This window comes from Colossoma macropomum, unplaced genomic scaffold (assembly GCF_904425465.1).
Source record: "Colossoma macropomum unplaced genomic scaffold, Colossoma_macropomum, whole genome shotgun sequence".
Classification (NCBI taxonomy): Eukaryota; Metazoa; Chordata; class Actinopteri; order Characiformes; family Serrasalmidae; genus Colossoma; species Colossoma macropomum.
The window spans coordinates 17285566-17304235 of NW_023494784.1; positions in this window are offsets into that span (position 1 = coordinate 17285566).

The following is an 18670-nucleotide window of genomic DNA, read 5'->3' on the forward strand; positions in this document are numbered from 1 at the left end:
CCAGCAAACATAGCTTAGAACAGCTGTACACTCACTGAAAGACAAAGAAGTTTTGTTTAATTACAGAAAATGTGTTTGACTTTATTTCAAAACAATGGGATCTAACTGCTCACCATGTGGCCTTGAGACCATTTAAACTTCTAAAACGAATGCCAAAAGAATCTTTAAATCTTGAAAAATTGAAAAAAAAAAACATGCAAGTATTATTTTTACAAGTTGAAATTTAGAGGTTAGGGTTTGAGACAGTCACCCCCCAACAGAAAGTACCCTATAAATTATGATTTTATATATATTTAGCATATTACTATATGCATGTGGTTTAAATAAATCATAACATAATCCTTGTAAATATTTAAGATGCAAACTCTTAAGAGTTACTTAATGTTCTTTTTTTTTACAGTTTGTTATACATGTTGCTGCATGTTATTAAAGTGTTATTATCATTTTATTAACATGATAACATTGACACCCCTTAGTCACTTCATGTTTAATAATAAAAAAAATTTACTCAAAAAACTTTTGAGTACAAAAAAAAGAGGTGTAAAGACTTGCCTTCGGTTCCTGAGGCTTACAGTTGGTTCCAGTTGGATTTGATGCAGCACAGAGGCATTCAACTACAGTAATACAGATGACAATGTAAATACCCCACAAAAGACAGGAATACAAACTTGCGTGCGCGTGCTTGTGTGTACGTGCGTGTATAAGTGTGTGTGTGCGTCCACCTGCCGCACAGGGAGGGCTCAGGCTGCTGGGGCTGCAGGCGGTGCTTCTCTATGCTGGGGCCAAGGTCAGTGTGTTACCGCGGGGCAGAGGAGGGGGCAGCAAGGGGTCGGCCGACTCTTCCACACACACATACACACCACCACCACCACCTCTGTGTCCAATAGCGACCGCATCTGCAGCTGCGGGGGCTCCAAAACACACACTGCGGAGGACTGCATCCACACACACACACACACACACACACAGACAAGTGCACACAGAGAAGCCCCACGAAACACACTCAGAAAAACACAGATGGAAGAAAAAAAAAGGGAGAGATGAGAATTTAGAAGCAAAAACATTCACTCATAAAGCTCCACTCAGAAGCATTTGGTACACAAGTGCTCTCATAATATAAAAGATAAGATAGATAGATAGATAGATAGATAGATAGATTTTGTCTTTTAAGGAGTATTTAAATTTAACAATATGCTAATTTAATTTTTATTCAATATAATCTTACATGTCACTGACTGTGAATATGAGCCGTAGGCTGATCAATGCATTTTCTTTAATGTTAGAAATGAAAAGCAGTGGCAGCTCTATGTGAACAATAAACCTGTATCATACAAGGTAAAATTATGTCTATTACAAGCTTCAAATCAAGAATGCAACAACTTTTTAATGCTTCAAATATCCATATTTAAGCTAGAATGCCCAAAAAATGTTAATGTGAATCACCATCACTAACATACTACTAGCATACTAGCATTATCATAAAGGTGTTTTTTTTTTTAATTCCCTTCCTACCTAAAAGTGTTTATGCTGCAACAGATGTCAGGTCAGAAAAAATGGATACTTAACGTAAGCGAACACTTGTTTGGCTTATGTCTGCATGTAAAAAGTTTTGAATGTGAATTAAAGACCTATTTAGTTAAATGCATTGTTCATTTTAAAAGGCTATGGCAATTCATCATTAATAAAGTGACAATAAAGACATGAAAGAGTGTGATTTGATCAAAATTCCTGCCCAAAACAGCTTAGCTATGCAATTTTTCAAGTATCCCTCTGTATGTTGCAGTAACATACATACACAGAGACTTAAAAGTCTGTTAAAACACTTAAAACACATTTCTTATTGTTGTATATGTTCCTCCATGCTGCTAATCATGAATTAGCAACTGGGAGAAGTCGGAACTCTTAAGAAATTCTGGCTTTCCAAGCGGGAATCACGAGTTTGAGGATCATTAAAATTTACTTTTTCCAGTTGGAAGTAGGTAACTGCCCAGCTCCCACTTGGTCATAGTGGCAGCATTAGAAAAAAAAAAAATGTAAACAACATTATGGGATACTACATTAAAACCTAAGGATACATTAGCAGGCCTGCACTTCAATTCATAAATACATACCATACTTATTATTTTATAATAGTTACTGAAAAGTAAGCCTGCAGTTTAAGGGGTTAACAGACGGTGGGCTTGTTACTCAGCGTGTAAGAGGATGGTTGTGAAAGTAACAGGGAGAGCGATGTGGAACGGGGCAGGTATTACGTGTTCTCAGTGCAGATCCATTACCTGGATCATCTTCCCTTTGAGGGCCACATTCACTGTGGTCAGCGCTGACATCTAACCCCCCTCAAACCCATGAGTCATTTGAGAACAGCTGGGTCAGTGTGAATAAAGCTAATTCAACTCTGAAGCATAAAGGAGCAATAAGTAATCCTACGTTAAGGTCCTACATTTTGCTTTTCAGTGGCAAAGTCGAGTGATTGCCCAAGCTCTTAATATTGATTATTAGAATGTTCGAGCTGACCGCTGAGAAGAAACACTCTCGGACCACTGGGAGCTTTCACTTTTGTCACCTTGTATATTTCATACTTACCACCATTAAGTGGTCTTTCATACCTACGTATTTAACACTCTCTGCAGGACTCTTGACACTTATACTTAGGTACGCATTCCAGTGCAATCTTTAGGCCCCTTTGTCAGCCCCCATCTACTCTGTCCATCAGTGGAAAAGGACTGCAGTAATTGTAAATCTACAAACTGCTGCTATGTAGTAAGTGTACCTGAGAAAATGGCCAAGATATATAGATACCTAGTAAACTGGCAACTGGTATTTTGGTATTATGGTCTAATAATAATACGATACAAAAATATTATAATGGAAAAATCTTGTAACTCCATTTTTTCTTTATTTTTCTTTTTTTTTCTTCTCTATGTTTATTTTTTTATATAATTGCTATTTTGAGGCTGTTGTAAGATCCATTGATCTATATTGATTTCATTCTATGAAAACAGTGTTATTTGAATCCAAAATACTGATGCAATGTACAGGGAAGAAAATATCGTTACTGTCATAAAAAAATCATGTGTCTCCATTTTTGTAGATTTTTATTTTTATACATCATTCGAACACAACAGTTGCCCTTTATATTGTGTAGAAAATTCCATGATGAAAGAGAAAATGAGAAATGGTCTGATATCACTTGGAATAAAACCTCTTTACATTAGCTTACACTAGAAGTAAAGAATACTTTTGCCTTCTCCTGTAAAGATACTATTTTGTCTCTGCATGTTTTTCTTTGGACAGTAGTGATATATACAAATTCAAAGTTCATAATTAACTTCAAACCTTTATCATACCATTTATGATAATACATCAAAATATATTAATTGAATAAGAAAAAAGACCCCGAATGCCATAAATATACTGTATCTGAGCCTTCAGGAGAGTGAAGTTGAAAAGCTGAGAAAGTTTGCATTTTTTCAACATTGATAATTTGCTCTTTTTTGCACTCTTGACAGGGCCTGTTTTGCAAAATTGCAGTCTTCACAAAAAATTAATGTCATTTGCTGTTAAGAAACTGACATTAGGAGGTCTAACCAGCAGCCAATTTTGCATGAAATATTCCCCCAAATACTTTACCCTTCATCACAACTTTAGTATGATGAGGGTGGATTTCTTAGTGTTATTTGGCACAGAAAATGTATGTTGATTGAGATGGTAAAGCCTGTTTTTTTGTCAAGAGCAATATATAATTGGAACTATTCAGGACAAAAAAGTGAGATATTGTCAAATTAGCATGTCAATTTGACTTCGATCTCATGGAATGACTTGGTGTAAATACCCACTACAAATTGTAGATAAGGTATATTTTGTGATACCCTTTGTGCTGCACCAGATTTACCAGGATAAACTCCTCATTAGTGCAAGCATGCCAATAACGTGGTCATTTTGCTTCTTAATAGTTAATCAGATATGAATGACAATTCCAATTTCAGATAAAACGGCAAAGCACATACTGATCTCCAAACCTCGCTTTTCTTCATATACAGTCTTCAAACATGTTCAGCCGTGGACTACAGTGAGGCGGTGGACCAATATGTTCACCCACCAAACCCCACTTTATTTCAGATCTGTTGGCGCTTGCCTACGAATTAGTAGCCAACCCTGTTATCGACCTGTCGAGCAAACGTACGAACACATGACAGTCCCTGGCAGCGGTCAGGTCATACAGAGCGCGCCCAGCACCCGGCCACAGGAGACAACATTGTATTTGTGCTGTGCCTTTTGTTGCTCTTTCCCCAGCCAGCAGCCTTGGTTCGGTGGAAGAGAGACCTCTCCTTGTTTCCAAGCAGCTCCACCCCTCCCACCCAGGCTGGAGGTTGGGAACAGCCAGTGCTGTTCATTGTGGGGGCTTTCGGTACACCGAGGAGGCTGCCAGCAGGTAGCCATGGCAACAACATTGCTTTCACTTGCTACTTTTTTTTCTGCTTTAAAAGGGACTGTGGAGAATTGGAGGGGCCCTCATCACAGGCTAAATTAAAGGGGTCACAGTCATTTGCTGGCACCAGTTGAAATAATCATGGAGACGGATGTGTTGCAAAGCAACGGCGAGATAGAAGAAGTAGAAATGACCGTATTAAACACAGACAGCTCGCTACTGTAATAAGATTCTCTCTTTTTTCTTTTCTTTTTTCCCCAATGCGCATCCGAAGGAGAAATTGAAAGGCATTCTTTTGAGTTCACCGTAATCAAAAATGCAAGCTGAAGGTGCACTGTGAAGGAATGATTAACATCCATTTAAATCCGACAAGACAGAGAGGTAATTATTAATACTGAATGTAGCACATTGGAGTACTCCTTTAAAGGTTTTGCCAGTGAGTTACATCAATTAACATAAACCTGGAACCTCTGAATATGAGTGCTGTTTGCTACATGGCTTGCATGATTATTGCAACTTATTGGATATGAGCTATTGAATATTCAATAGCAATATTAGGTGCTTACAGGGAGTCGCCCACATTCCGATTTCCATCAAGAGTTTTGGGATTTCTGGCATACAGTACGTGCCAAAAACAGTAATCCAGCTCTCGCGCATTTACATAACTGGCAGCCTCGAGAGTTCCATAAGCCGCAAAAACCTAGAAACTGACTCCATCTATTTCCTGTATTTTCATCAGCCTTATGTGGTTTTAACCCAGCGCTGGTGTAAGACATGGAAGCTGATAGCGTCCTAAAACACAGGAATGTCTCATTTGTGCGAGGACTGCTCAGGCTTAATAGGACTGACCAGGGCAAGTCGTTTAAAGCTACTTATTTTAGGTCGATCTACTGAAAGTAAGTGAGCCTTAATTAGCAGTGGACTTTGATTCACTGCCAAAGTAAATCATCACTGCTGACAAAGGTGCCCTATGGCTAGCACTGAGAAGAGCTGCTTAGCTAAATATTAGAAATATTAGATTACATTACATCATTACTCAACCTCGTCTATTTTTACATTCAGCTTAAACACAGTTTTTATTAATCTTAGGAATTTTCAAAAGAGTCCAAAAGAGGAAAAACTGAATTCCTTGCTGGTCCAAACCCATGAACTTCTACAAAAATGTTATTTTTATGATAAGTTAAACTAATCACGCTGAGGCAAACTGCATAGTTCTGTTCTTGGTTATTAATGAGCTGACTGTTTGGTACAAAAGCGACGAGTGATTAGCCCAGATAGACCCTCTAGAAAATCTTCTTAACTTACTAATGGGTCCACTGTATGAGAAACAACTCATCAGCATCATATAGAATCAAAGTGAAAATGACTGGTCTCCAACTTCACTTATGCACTGATGAGGTCTTATGACACTGCTCTTATATCCTGCACACTTTTATGGTAATGTATGCCTCAAATACTTCTCACAGGTGCTAAAACCTGAAGTTATAATTTAAAGCAGCCTAAAAGATAAAGGCTAGCTTGTTATAGCACTTTAACATTTAAACAAAACCAGCTCACCTTTTTTCTTAGGACAAATTTATAATGCTGCTTTAAGGGCATGCCAGGCAAATCCTCTGTTTCATCCCCAATGATAAACAAGTGACAGTGGGCGTTCTAAGTATCTATAGCTGTATGCAAAAGTTAGGCACCCCCAGCCAAATTACATATTTTAATGATTTCTTAAATGAAAAGAACAACTATTCTTAATTCTTTTTTTTATGAATTTTCACCTACTTCTCCTTGCAGCTTCTATCTCTGCAATATTCTTAGGTTTTTTCATTCACAGCCTGTTTAAGATCTGCCCACAGATTTTTAATAAAGTCAGAGGACTGCGAGAGCCATTCAAAAAGCTTGAGTTTGCATTTTGCAGTAATTCACAGTGGATGCTGAGGTATGTTTTGGATTATTGTCCTGTCGTAGAAGCCAGCCTGTTTTCAGCTTCAGTTTATTATTGGCCTGTGTTCCATTTGCATATGGAAGTTGCTAATATAATAGGAATCCATTCTTCCATCTACCAGTGCAGTGTTTTCTGTGCCACTGGTTGCTACACAGCCCCATGCTTAACCATTGACAAGGTGTTCCTTTCATCAGATGCTGCTCCTTTTTTCTCCAAATATATCTTTGGTGACTGTGGCCAAAGAGTTCCGTTTTCACTTCATCAGTCCCCAGCCCTTGTTTCCAAAATGCCTCTGGCTTCTCTAGATGTTCTTTTGCATACTTCACACATTGACTTTTGTGATAAGGTTGCTCGTCTTTGTGTAAGCAATACTGCACAGTAAAATGAAGCAGCACTACTCCTGTGTCAGCTAAGCCTTTCTGTAGGTCCTTTGCTTCATTTTGCCTTTCTGGTCAACATATAAGCAGTTCTATCTGAGCGGTTTCTTGTCTTCTTGTCTTCTTGTCTTGCCTTGACCTCCACAGTTCCCCATAAGTATAATTTCTTAATGACAATTTGGACATTTATTTGATATCTTTTTCTAATCTTACTATGCTTGTAGGTGTTAATTAGGTTCATTTTCAGATCCTCAGCCAGCTGCTTAGAGGAGTGCAAGGTTGTTGAGTGTTAGCACAAGGTTTGAAGAGTCAGATAATTTATTACCATATGGAATTGTCATCAACTGACAATTCCTAATGACAATTCCTAAACTGTCTAACCAGTTCTAACCCGTCAATTAAGGCCTAATGAGCTGATTACATCCGGAGACTTTCCACAATTGCTTTTTTTTCTATTTTTAATAGAAATTAAAGTAACTGCAGAGTCTTTTCACTTTAAAATCATTAATATGACATATATTTCTCAGGTGACTGAGAATGTCAATGCAGGACAATATTAGATTGTTTCAAAGAGAACAGACCATCCACAACTACATAGAGATGGATGTTATGGTAGGATTGCAGTGCGTAATTATAAAAAAGGCACATTTGAGAGTTCAGTAGTGTAGAACCCATAGACGCTGGTCTACTGAGATATGGAAAAAAGTGATATGGTCAGATGAGTCATCCTTCACCATATTCTCCACAAGTGAGATGAGTGCATGTGTGGTGTACACCAAGAAAATGGTACAGACCTGAATGTGTAGCATCCCAGCAGATCAGTTATGCTGTAGGGGATCATTTTGCTGGCATGATTTGGGTCCACTTGTCATGATAGCCTACACTGCAAATCAGTACAAAGTTCACCTTTATCCTATGATGACACATTTTAGTACTGATGGAGGCGATCTCTTCTAGGATGACACTGCCCCCATACATAGGGCATGAGGGGTCACTGAAGGGTTTGATGAGTATGAAAATGACATAAATCATGTGCTATGGCCTTCACAGCCACCAGATATCAACCAAATTAAACACCTATAGGATATCTGGCTCTGACGTGTTAGACAGCACTCTCCACCACCGTCATCAAAGGACAAAGCAAAAGAATTTCAATATTGCAAAAGCCAAAACAGTGATAACTATTAACAGCCAAAATACCGCTCATGAATATTCAATTCACAGTAAAAATTTCTTACTGGACAGACTACTGCCTCTAGAATTACAATTGTAGTCTTCTCAAATAAGGCGCTAAAGCAAACTTTTGTTTACATGTGTAAGACAGAGTGCACTTTAAAATCAATAGGTGCCCAGAAGGCAACACCAGGCACAGTGTGAAGTTTTCTATGAGCTTCCAACATCTTGACTCTAGAGATAATCAAGTATTTATTAGTGATGTGTTTCAGAGCAATGGGTCTCATTCACCAACCATTCTTAAGAAGAAATTTCTTCTTAAAATTCACTTTTGCAGTTTTTACAAAGATTCTGACATTCGCCAATGTGTGAACAATTCTGTGACCTTGGACCTTTCTCAAGAACAAATTCAAGAGAAAACTTGACTCCCAATGTTTTCCCAAAGCACCGTAACCTGAAGATCATCAAACCTCTCACAGAGAGTCATCAAAGTCATAGTCTGCAAACCATCTAACAAGTCTAACAATCTTAGCGTGATGATAGTTCTCAAAAACTCACTGCCGATCTATCTTTGGAAATATTCTAACAAAAGATACGTTTTCCCAGTTCAGTAATGCCCTGAAATGCTACTCTGTTTAAAATTAACAATGACTTTTCCACAGTACACAGGCACTTCATTTAAACTGAATATTGCTTAAGATGAAACAGTTGAGAAAATATACAGAATTTAGGCCTAAGTAATTGATTTTAACATATAGGCATGAATGAGGACTTTTACAGCTTGAGTAGAATCTTTTCTATTTAGGGGCCTGATAAAGGAGTGACATTTCCCTAAAATATAAACCCAGAAGAGTACTGTCCTGTACTAAGAGCTGTGCTGCATATCAGTGCAGGAGTGCTTGACATGCACTTTGCCTGCTTTTAGCTTGCCTAGTTTTAGGTTTAAAATGCATGCTCATTTATTATTTGAATCAAAATGACTTGTTCACTGATAATTCACATAATAATTTGGATGGAAATAGACAGATAAGGTTCCCCCCTCCATAAAGATAAGCTGGAACCTCTACATTAAAAAACACTCTGCATCTTGGTGAATAAATAGCAGCCACATAACTCTGTGTTCTCTGTATTATTAGCAGGATTTGCCCAGACGTCTGCATATAGTGCACCTAATACAAAATGGTGGTCATTTCTGTAATCTAACAGTCCAGTTGGAAGCACCACAGATGTGGTCACAGGTGACCTGGAAAATGCAAAGCGTGCAACACACTTTGGTTTTCTTCTCCTCATCTTCTTTTCCATGCCCAATATAATGGCAAATTAGTGACTGACAGACTGCACTGACTATACTGGGTTATGCTGGGTTAACCTAAAACTTAGAGATGTAGGTTTTTCTGGCTGCAGGTAACTGGCTACAAGCTCTCTGTCTACCTGGCTTGATATATATCATCTGTGTTTTCTAGCCAACCAACTGTGAGTAAAGGCTCCTTCTGCCATGTAGGATGCTTGTAAGAGCAATGCATACGTGTGCTTCAAGGCACATAGCTAAGTTAGATAACTAGCAACTCTTAGTTAATCAAGTATTTTAGTATTCAGTATCATGGATGAGTGAGTAAAAAATAGCAGTAGGAATGAAATGGAGAACACTGACTGTTATAGTGAGATAGTGAGATAGTGACTCGAGTTAGCATCTCAGACACACTTGAGTCACATGTTGATCTAACTTGCGACTCAACTCGGATGTGTGTAGCTGATTCACAGTTCAATACACACTTAACAAAATCACAGCTTGATTCGGAAATAAATAAAACCTCACCTGTGTGATTTTACCTTTTTCAGTTCTACTAAGTTCATATTTTTTCCAGTGGGTTAATAAGCAAACTATCTGCAATAAATGCCAAATACTTCACAGATTTTCCAACACAACTCAACTTTTTGGAAAAGGGAAGTGCAAAATCTTCAGAGTGACAGGAAAGTTAAACTCGCTCTGGTCCAGGAACTAGTTATGAGAAAAGTCTCCTGAGTTGTTATGACCACGGCCGGAGGTGGAAATCGGGAAAGGTAAACAGCAGTATTTACTGTAATGCCATTCTCCTTGCAGCTCACAGTAGCTTCAGATTCAATATGGCTTCAAATAACAAGCTTTTCATGATGGAAAAACCTTCACTTTAGAACAAGTGCTACACTATAGTTAATGTGGTCTAGTTAAAGTAAGAGGCAAAACTAGCAATGCAATCGGCTAATTAGGTCAAAGTTTTAGTAAGTTACAGATTGCATTTCTTTAAAACTTACATTCCTTAAAATGTAATGTAATTAACTTATTATTATTATTATTATTATTATTATTATTATTATTATTATTATTAAAGTGCTGTCAAGTCATTTCTGACTCCTGGCGACCATATGGAGAGTGTTCCTCCAGAATATCCTGTCTTCAGGCTTCTGAATGGCTGGTCCATGATTCCTCTGATTGTATCCATCTTGTTTCTGGTCGTCCTCTTCCTCTTTTACCTTCAACTGTTCCAAGCATAATGGTCTTTTCCACTAAACTGGGTCTTTTCAGAATATGTCCAACATAAGAGAGGTTTAGTTTGGTTATCTAGGCTTTGAGAGAGAGGTTCAAGCATCCATTTATCTGTTTTCTTTACTGTCTGAGGAACTTTCAAAAGTCTTCGCCAACACCAGAGTTCAAAAGCATCTACATTTTTCCTGTCTCCCTTGTTTATTGTCGAGCTTTCACATCCGTCAAGAACCACAGAGAAGACCATAGCCTGGTGGTTCTGATCTTTGTCTATAAACACAAATCATTGCATTTGAAGATCTCTTTTAAGCTAATCTGTGTCATATTTCTTAAGTGCTGGATCCTCTGTTATTAATAATAGATAAAGAATAGTCAAAAGCTGTCCACCATTTCCACATCTTCTCCATCAATAGAAAAGTTAGTAGTTGTCATAACCTTAGTCTTCTTCACATTGAGCTGAAGTCCCATCTTTTCACTCTGTTCTTTAACCTTCCTTATAAGGGCTTTTAGGTCTTCCTGATTTTCTGTTATGAATGTCATCTGCATATCAAAGGTTACTGATGTTCCTTCCACCAATCCTGAATCCTCAATCATGTTCCTCCAATCCTGCTTCTCTCATTATATGTTCTACATACAGGTTGAACAGATGTGGCCATAGTATGTAGCCTTTTCTAACTCCTTTGCCAATGTGGAACTAGTCTGTTTGTCCATTTTCTGTCCTGATTGTGGCTTGTTGATCGGTGCAGAGATTCCTCTTTAGAATGATGAGATGTTCTGGGATTTCCAGTTTCCTGACTTTCTGGACATTCCATAATTTTATGTGGTCAACACAGTCGAAGGCTTTGCTGTAGTCAGTGAAACACATGTTGACCTTCTTCTTGATCCCCTTGGCTTTTTCAATGATCCAGTGAACATCTGCAATAATATCTCTTGTTCCTCTGCCTTTCCTAAATCCTGCTTGTACATCTTGCAGTTCTTTTTTAATGTAAGGCTGTAGTCTGTGTTGAAGGATGTTAAGCATAATTTTACTGGAGTGTGATAGTAAGGAAATTGTGTGTTAGTTTGCACCCTCTTTTTTGTCTCCTTTCTTTGGTATTGGGATATAAACTGATCTCTTCCAATCTGCCAGCCATTGAGCTGTTTTCTAGATTTGTTGGCATAATTTGATCAGTACTTTAACTAATCTTCTTCAGAATTTTGAAATATTTTTTGCAATGTCATCGATTCCTGTGGCTTTAAATGTACACATACTCTCAAAAAAAGGTATGAAAATGTCAATGCGTCAGTACCCCTCTTGTCACTGGAGTGGTACCCTCAAGGGTACATCTCAGTATCTTTAGTCAGGGAACATAACTGTACCATAATCCATTGAAAATATATTTTCTAAGGTGTATTGACTCCATACACACCGTCTCCTCTGCAGGCTTTTTATTTTATTGTTCTGTTTTGAAACATTAGGTTATGGAAAGGTACAATTATGTAATTTATGTAAACTTATTTTAGGTACACAATTGGACCTTAAAACCACTGTTGTACTTTTGAGGGAACATGTACACTGTTTGTACCTTGATGAACAAAAAATGTACCTGCACAGAACCTTTATTTCTAACAGTGCAGGAGACCTTTTTTTCTACTCCTTCTTGGATAAATTGCTCCTAAAAATTTCTGAGAATTTCGTTGGCTATCATAGCCTTAAAAAACTATGTTGTCTCACTTATTGACATGTTGACTTCAGAGGCTTGTTAGATGCAGCAACAGTGACAAAGCGTGGCAGAGCATAGTGAAGGGTCTATTTAGGAAGAAAGAATGACATAATTTAAAGCTTGGATTCTGATATAGGGGCAAGTCAAGCAACCCCAAAACTGTCTTACACTGTTTAAAGAGTGTAAATTGTCCTAGCATAGTTCATTGGGTCTAGTGAATGTTTTTCAACAATAACTCCACTGTAGTTATATGAATGGTCAGTATTTATTATGCACATTTATATGCACTATATGACCAAAAGTTTACAGACATCTCAACCAACATTTCTTTAAAAATCAAGGCTATTAATAGAGAGCTTGTCCCCATTAATTACAATGACATTTTGTCCCTCCATTGCTATGAGGATTTGATTGCGTTCAGCCACAAGAGCATTAGTAAGGTCAGGTACTGATGCTGGATGATTAGTTCTGGATCACAAGTAGCACTCCAACTCATCCCAAAGGTATTGGAGTTCCATCACTTTTGAGAATGCAGGTCCACTGCTCCCCAGCCCAGTGCTGGGGGCTTAATACCCCTCTAGCTGACGTTTGGCATGGGGCATGGTGAAGCATCCCACTCCGTCAGCAATAGGGACACCTTAAAGTATATGAATTCAATAATTAGAAGGAGGGTCTGCATACTTCTGTGACATATAGTGCTTCAATAAATGTGAAAGGTGAAGGGGACATTGGCTAGTTTGAGTGGCGAGTGCGAGATGTGGCCGTGACATTTTCAGGTGCATCTCTGTATGTGTGTGGTGGGTTTGGAAGAGGCACAGCCCAGATTCGTGCTTGACTTCCCCCACATTTGCAGCAGATGGCCCTCACCATCAAGTCTGATGGAGGAATTCATCTGGCAGGGCTTTCTGACCAGGGCCGCCCCTACTCTACAACACTGACCTATTTGTATTCTCTGCACAGCAGATGAGGCACCCAGCCCTTGCCGCTCTGGGCATCTGGGGGCTGGCTATGGGTGTCTGAGCCAGTCCTGCCTGGCAGGAGGAGCACACGGTCCTCTGCAACTCCTACACACGCACAAACACACATACACATACACACAGTGACACTGTCAGCCATCTGAGGTGAGAGGAACATCAGTCAGGGGGTGCACTGTGACATAAATGGCCATAGCACTCATACACAATTGCACCCTGATACATATGACAGTATGAGAATGCAATTACACATAACATGTATCTAAAGTGAAAAAGAACCAGCATTCATAGATTTTGTTGACAACATCAGAAAGCTTACCTGGTGCCATATTGTCTGTTCTTTTGTATCTATCCAGAGTACTGTGCAAAAGTCAGAGAAGTCAGGGACCACCCTTCATTTATTTAACTTCCAGCTAAAACGGCCATTAAGTTCAAGTTATATTTCTCAGTGTCAGGAAAAAAAAACATTTAACAGAAAATCCAAAGAAGCCTCAACAACTAAATATATATTTTTTTTTCAGTATTTAGTTTCCACCCTTTATTACAGCTTCCATTCTTTTTGGGATACTTGCTTTAGTTTTTCAAAGAAATCTGCATGGATATTTTTTCACACCTCCAAAGTTCAGTCTTAGAAATTCGTTGCATTTTCTTCTTTTCACGATCCAAGTAATCCAGAAGACATTCAATGGTGTTGAGGTCTGGACAGTCCATTATTCTGAGAACACCAGCAGTTTCTTTGTTTGATATTCATTTTCTTCTTTTTTGTCTATTTCCTCTTCTCAATTATGGCTTCTTGACAGCTACATATCCTTGTAGACCCATGTTGCCAGAAAAAGGTACTGTGCAAGTACATTTTTTGTTAATTAACCCCTCAACTTTCTAGGCTTATTACATACTGAGGCTTATTATTCATAAAGAACAGGGACTTCAGTGCAAACTAATGGAGCTTTTCTTTTAGAGGTGTGTAATAAAACTTTGGGCCTGCTGGTGGGCCCATGGCTTGGTAAGGGGTTAAGGTACAAACAATATAAATGTACCCTCAAAAGTACAATAATGGTTTTAATGTTTTTTAATATCTTATAGTAATAAGTTTAAGAAAATAAGAAAATGTTTTTTTTTTCCGAGGAGAAGGTACATATTGGTATCAGTTGATATGGGGTCAACACAGGGTGTGTAGAATCAACACAACTTAAAAAACATATAATTTCAGTGGAATATGGTACATTTCTGTCACCTAACTAAGGGTACTGAAGATGTACCCTTGGGCGTACCACCCAAGTAACAACAGGAGTACTGCCCCAGTACCTTTTTTATGAGCATACATATTCTCATCAGTGTGATATTCAACATAAATTCCGGAGAAAATTCCTCTTTGTCTTTTTGGCATTCCTTGCTCATTCTCATGCTTATCAGTTTTTGATACATTAAAATTACTATAAATAGGAAATCATGACACATCATCATAGTAGAGTCAGTTTATATTATCATTCCCCTCCCACTGGTGCACAGTGATGTACTCAAAACTCAGAAGATGCTTTAGTGGTGAGCAGAAGTCATTACATTTTGTTCATGCTAGATTAACTATGACCTTTTTGTCTTCTTAATTAAACAACATGATTAGTTGTAATTAATATGACCACGGACAACAAGACAAAAACGTCTAATAAGTCAATTTTGATTTCAGCTTGACTTTAGCCTGAACATGTATCACAACACAGGTATCACAACACCATGATAGTGTACCAATGCTTCAGAGATACTTTCTCTGAAATGTAATTAACAGTGGCTATCATCAGAAAGAAAGTTATGCATATGACTTCATCATTAAAATAATGGAGGCACATCGGTAAAGGAGAAACAAGCAAAGGACAGGTACAAAAATGGTGGAGCATTGCAGGCGTGGTGCTGATAAGGTGGCGGGCTGCTGCTGCTGCCTCTGGCGTTACTCAGAGAGGGCTAATGTGGGCAGGCCTGAGGTGCTTAGGAGCTTCATTTGAAACCAGTCGAGCATTTCTGATAGACCCCCATTTCCACTCCCCCTTCACTCCATCTCTCGCTCATTCCCCTACACCCTTACCCTCCTCCCTCCTCTCTTTCTCACACACCCACCCACATACACACAGAGACACAGTCAGGCTGTGCTGCGGTCGGGGGGACGTAGCGGAATGCAGAGCAGGGCAATCACAACATCATCAGCTCAGCGTGCCGAGGTAGCCGGCCCAATAATGCACCTCTAATTGAATAACTTATCCACAGCACATGTCCCAGGGGGACACCCCAGGCGGAGCACAGCCTGAGAGACAGATGGCAGAGAGGGAGAGAGAGAGTGAGAGAGAGAGAGAGAGAGGGAGAGAGAGATCCCTTCACACACTCTGCTTGCCCAGTGATCAAAAACAGTTACCCCTTAATAACTGACAGAGGCTTTGTTCCTCCTCACCGCAGTTATTTTAAATTGATGTTTGGAGCCGACTTGCATGGTGGCCAACAAGACCCTATGCACAGTACAATTAAAACGTGTTGTAAACTCATAAACGCAATGCAAATTCAAAAAAGACTTTCTTTCTGACCATTCTGTTTATTGCCTAAGGAGGAAGGAAAAGGCTTACAAAGCTGAAACAAGATACATGCATAGATTTTGTTTGGTTATTCCCAACAATTAACCAAATAAGCCATCCTAAATCTTCCAATCCAACTAAACCCATCCCACCCATACCCCCACCCCCCCCCCACCCCCCACGTCCTGCAAAGTCAGTCACAACACAACAGAAGTGAGCCACAACACAACGAAAGTGAGTCAGAACACAATGGAAGTGTTTTTTGAAGACTCTAAAAGGGAATGGAACATCTTTGATGGAAAGTTGCTGGCAGAAGTTAATAAGATCAGGTAGACTCACATTCCAGTAAGTTCATGGTTAACCAGGTTGGCTTAGCTATCTGATATGTGAGAGCTGTATTCCAGTAGTTATCAGTAATAGCTGGTATTGCTATTTGAACATTACAGTACAGCTAATTCCTGTCATGATACAGTGATGTTAGTTATTTGCTGAAATAAAAGTTAACTAACTTTTGACAGTGAATGTTTATGCTGCATAGAATTTAAAAGCTTGAATGGCTCCACCCCCTCTGAGTGTCCTCTGGACACATTTCCTTTGTGTTGTGACTGGTTTTGCAGTATTTCTGAAGTTGTATGTGTATTCTGTGTTTGCAGCACGTTTGTGAAATGCATCGATTGTGTCGTCATTTTGATGATGTTGTTTTTTATTTGCAGTTTGTTGGGTCTTCTCAGCTACCATAGAGGTGGGTAGTAACTAGTTACATTTTCTCAGTTACGTATACTCAAGTACAATTTTGATGGATGGGTACTTTCCTGAGTATTTTCTAATGACTTTTATATCTACCCAAGTATAATTTAATGAGCAAAGCAATCTCCTTTTTGCTCAGTTACATGTTAGTCATTGCTCTGGAATAGATCACACCACTGACCTTTAAGATTTATCATTTTATTCTAGACGCGGAGTGCAGATAGCTGGTGGACGCATTAAAGGAATACATTGGTGAGAAATCAAATTTACTCATTTTTTTTCCATTTAACATAGATATAATTGATAAGCCAAGACATGTTTGGAGTCTAAATTTTGCTAATTTAGTTTAGAACCTGAACCTAACATTACTAACAAACTCTAGCGCTCAATAGTCACCCAAATAACCCAAATACTTTCTGTAAATACATCCCCAGAACATTTCTCAGCCCACTCAAACCACATCCAGGTCTTCATTAAGGTCACACAGACTTGACGAAGTCATTTAGAGCACAGTATTACTTACTGTGAACTATAAAAATGAATAGCTGTTTTTTTTATAAATAGCAATTACAGACAATGACAGAGACAGTATTCACAAAGATGATCAAATCTTGGATGCGATCCTCTGTATTTATGATGATGTTTGTCACAAACACCAATTCTAGATCAGCACTCCTACTCCTGAGGCGGTTTGTCAAAAGTGTCTGCCTGCAGCTTCGTTCATTTTTAAAGTTCACAGTGAGTCATACTGTGCTCTAAATCACATCTACAAGTCTGCGTGACCTTAATGAGGACCTGGATGAGGTTTGTGTGGGTTGATAAACATTTTGGTGATTTGTTTTTACAGAAACGATTTGGGCTATTTGGGTGACTATTGAGTTCTAGTGTTTGTTAGCAATGTTAGCCTCTTCACTGAAGTTATAAATAAAGAAGCAAAACATATTGCTGCTGATCAACTACATCTAGGGTACGATTGTGGGGTCAGTTAAAAAAAAGTTACATTTTTTGATGAGCCATTCCACTGCATTTCAGTTTCTCAGTAGTTACATAGTGTTGAGCTAATTTGTTTTGGAAAAGTTCCCTTAATTTTTCCTTAGTCATTATTTCACATAAGTAACAATACTTTTCCTTGAGTATGGGTTTAGATTACTGTACCATCCTCTGAGAAAGAGAGAGAGAGAGAGAGCGAGAGAGAGAGAGAGACTTTCTCTTCTCTAGGGAGGGATAAGTCTTATTAAGACCCTTTCCTCTGACTCTATGCTTCTATGCTCCGCCACCCATGGGCTCCCAGTAGGGGGAGGATGAGTTCAGTTTCCTCTCAGTGCAGTGCCATCCAGCTGTCCCACAAAACACACCCTTATCCCAGTGGGGCACAATACCACCCAGTAATAGGCTTTAATACTGGAGAAGGAATTCCTCTCAGGATGCGCAGCAAGGTGATTTTTTTCAACTTCTTTAGTTGTCAGGTATCTAATCTCGCAAATATATTGTTCTCTGAGGGTTTTTTTTTGTTCATTAACAATCCCCACTCTACCCTCTGAGTTCTTTACCTTCATTAATTCTTCAAAAAAGGCCTCAAATATAACCAAAATTAGGGTTGTTCAGCTTGTTCCTTAGGGACAGTTCTTTTTTGGTACCACATAGAACCCTGTTCTGTAAAGGATGGCTCTAACTAACCGTTCTATAAACCCTGAGGGAATTATGTTGTGTCTCCTTATCAAAGCTTAGTAACATACAGTACTGTGCAAAACTGAAGAAAATGAGATGTAAAGCTGTTTATCTGGGCAGTAAGCATTTATTTGTTAAAAAAAATGTATTGTCCATTTATAGAGTTCAATATTTACAGTTACTACCCAATATATAGTTTTACTAATCAGTCCTTTATGAAATTAAATTAGATGCTGCTGATGGAATTTAACAAATCCATGCAGTGACTGGAGTGCTGCGAGAAATTAGGAACCAAACTTGTTTTCTTCTAACTGTACATTATATAATAAATAAGATATGAATAACTTTTTTAAAACAAAAAATTCTAACATTTTACTGATTTCTGTTAATTTGCTTTTATTTTAATGTTGTACAGTGTTTGTACTAGCAAAACACACATACTGCTAAGATAAATACCTTTAAACCATTGTCCTGGCTGCCTAACACACATAAATAGCCCAGCTAAATTTTTACTTACTCTGAACAACTGAAGTGAACCAAGGCAGTTTTGGGATGTATGAAAAATCTAGTCCATTTAAATTCCTATT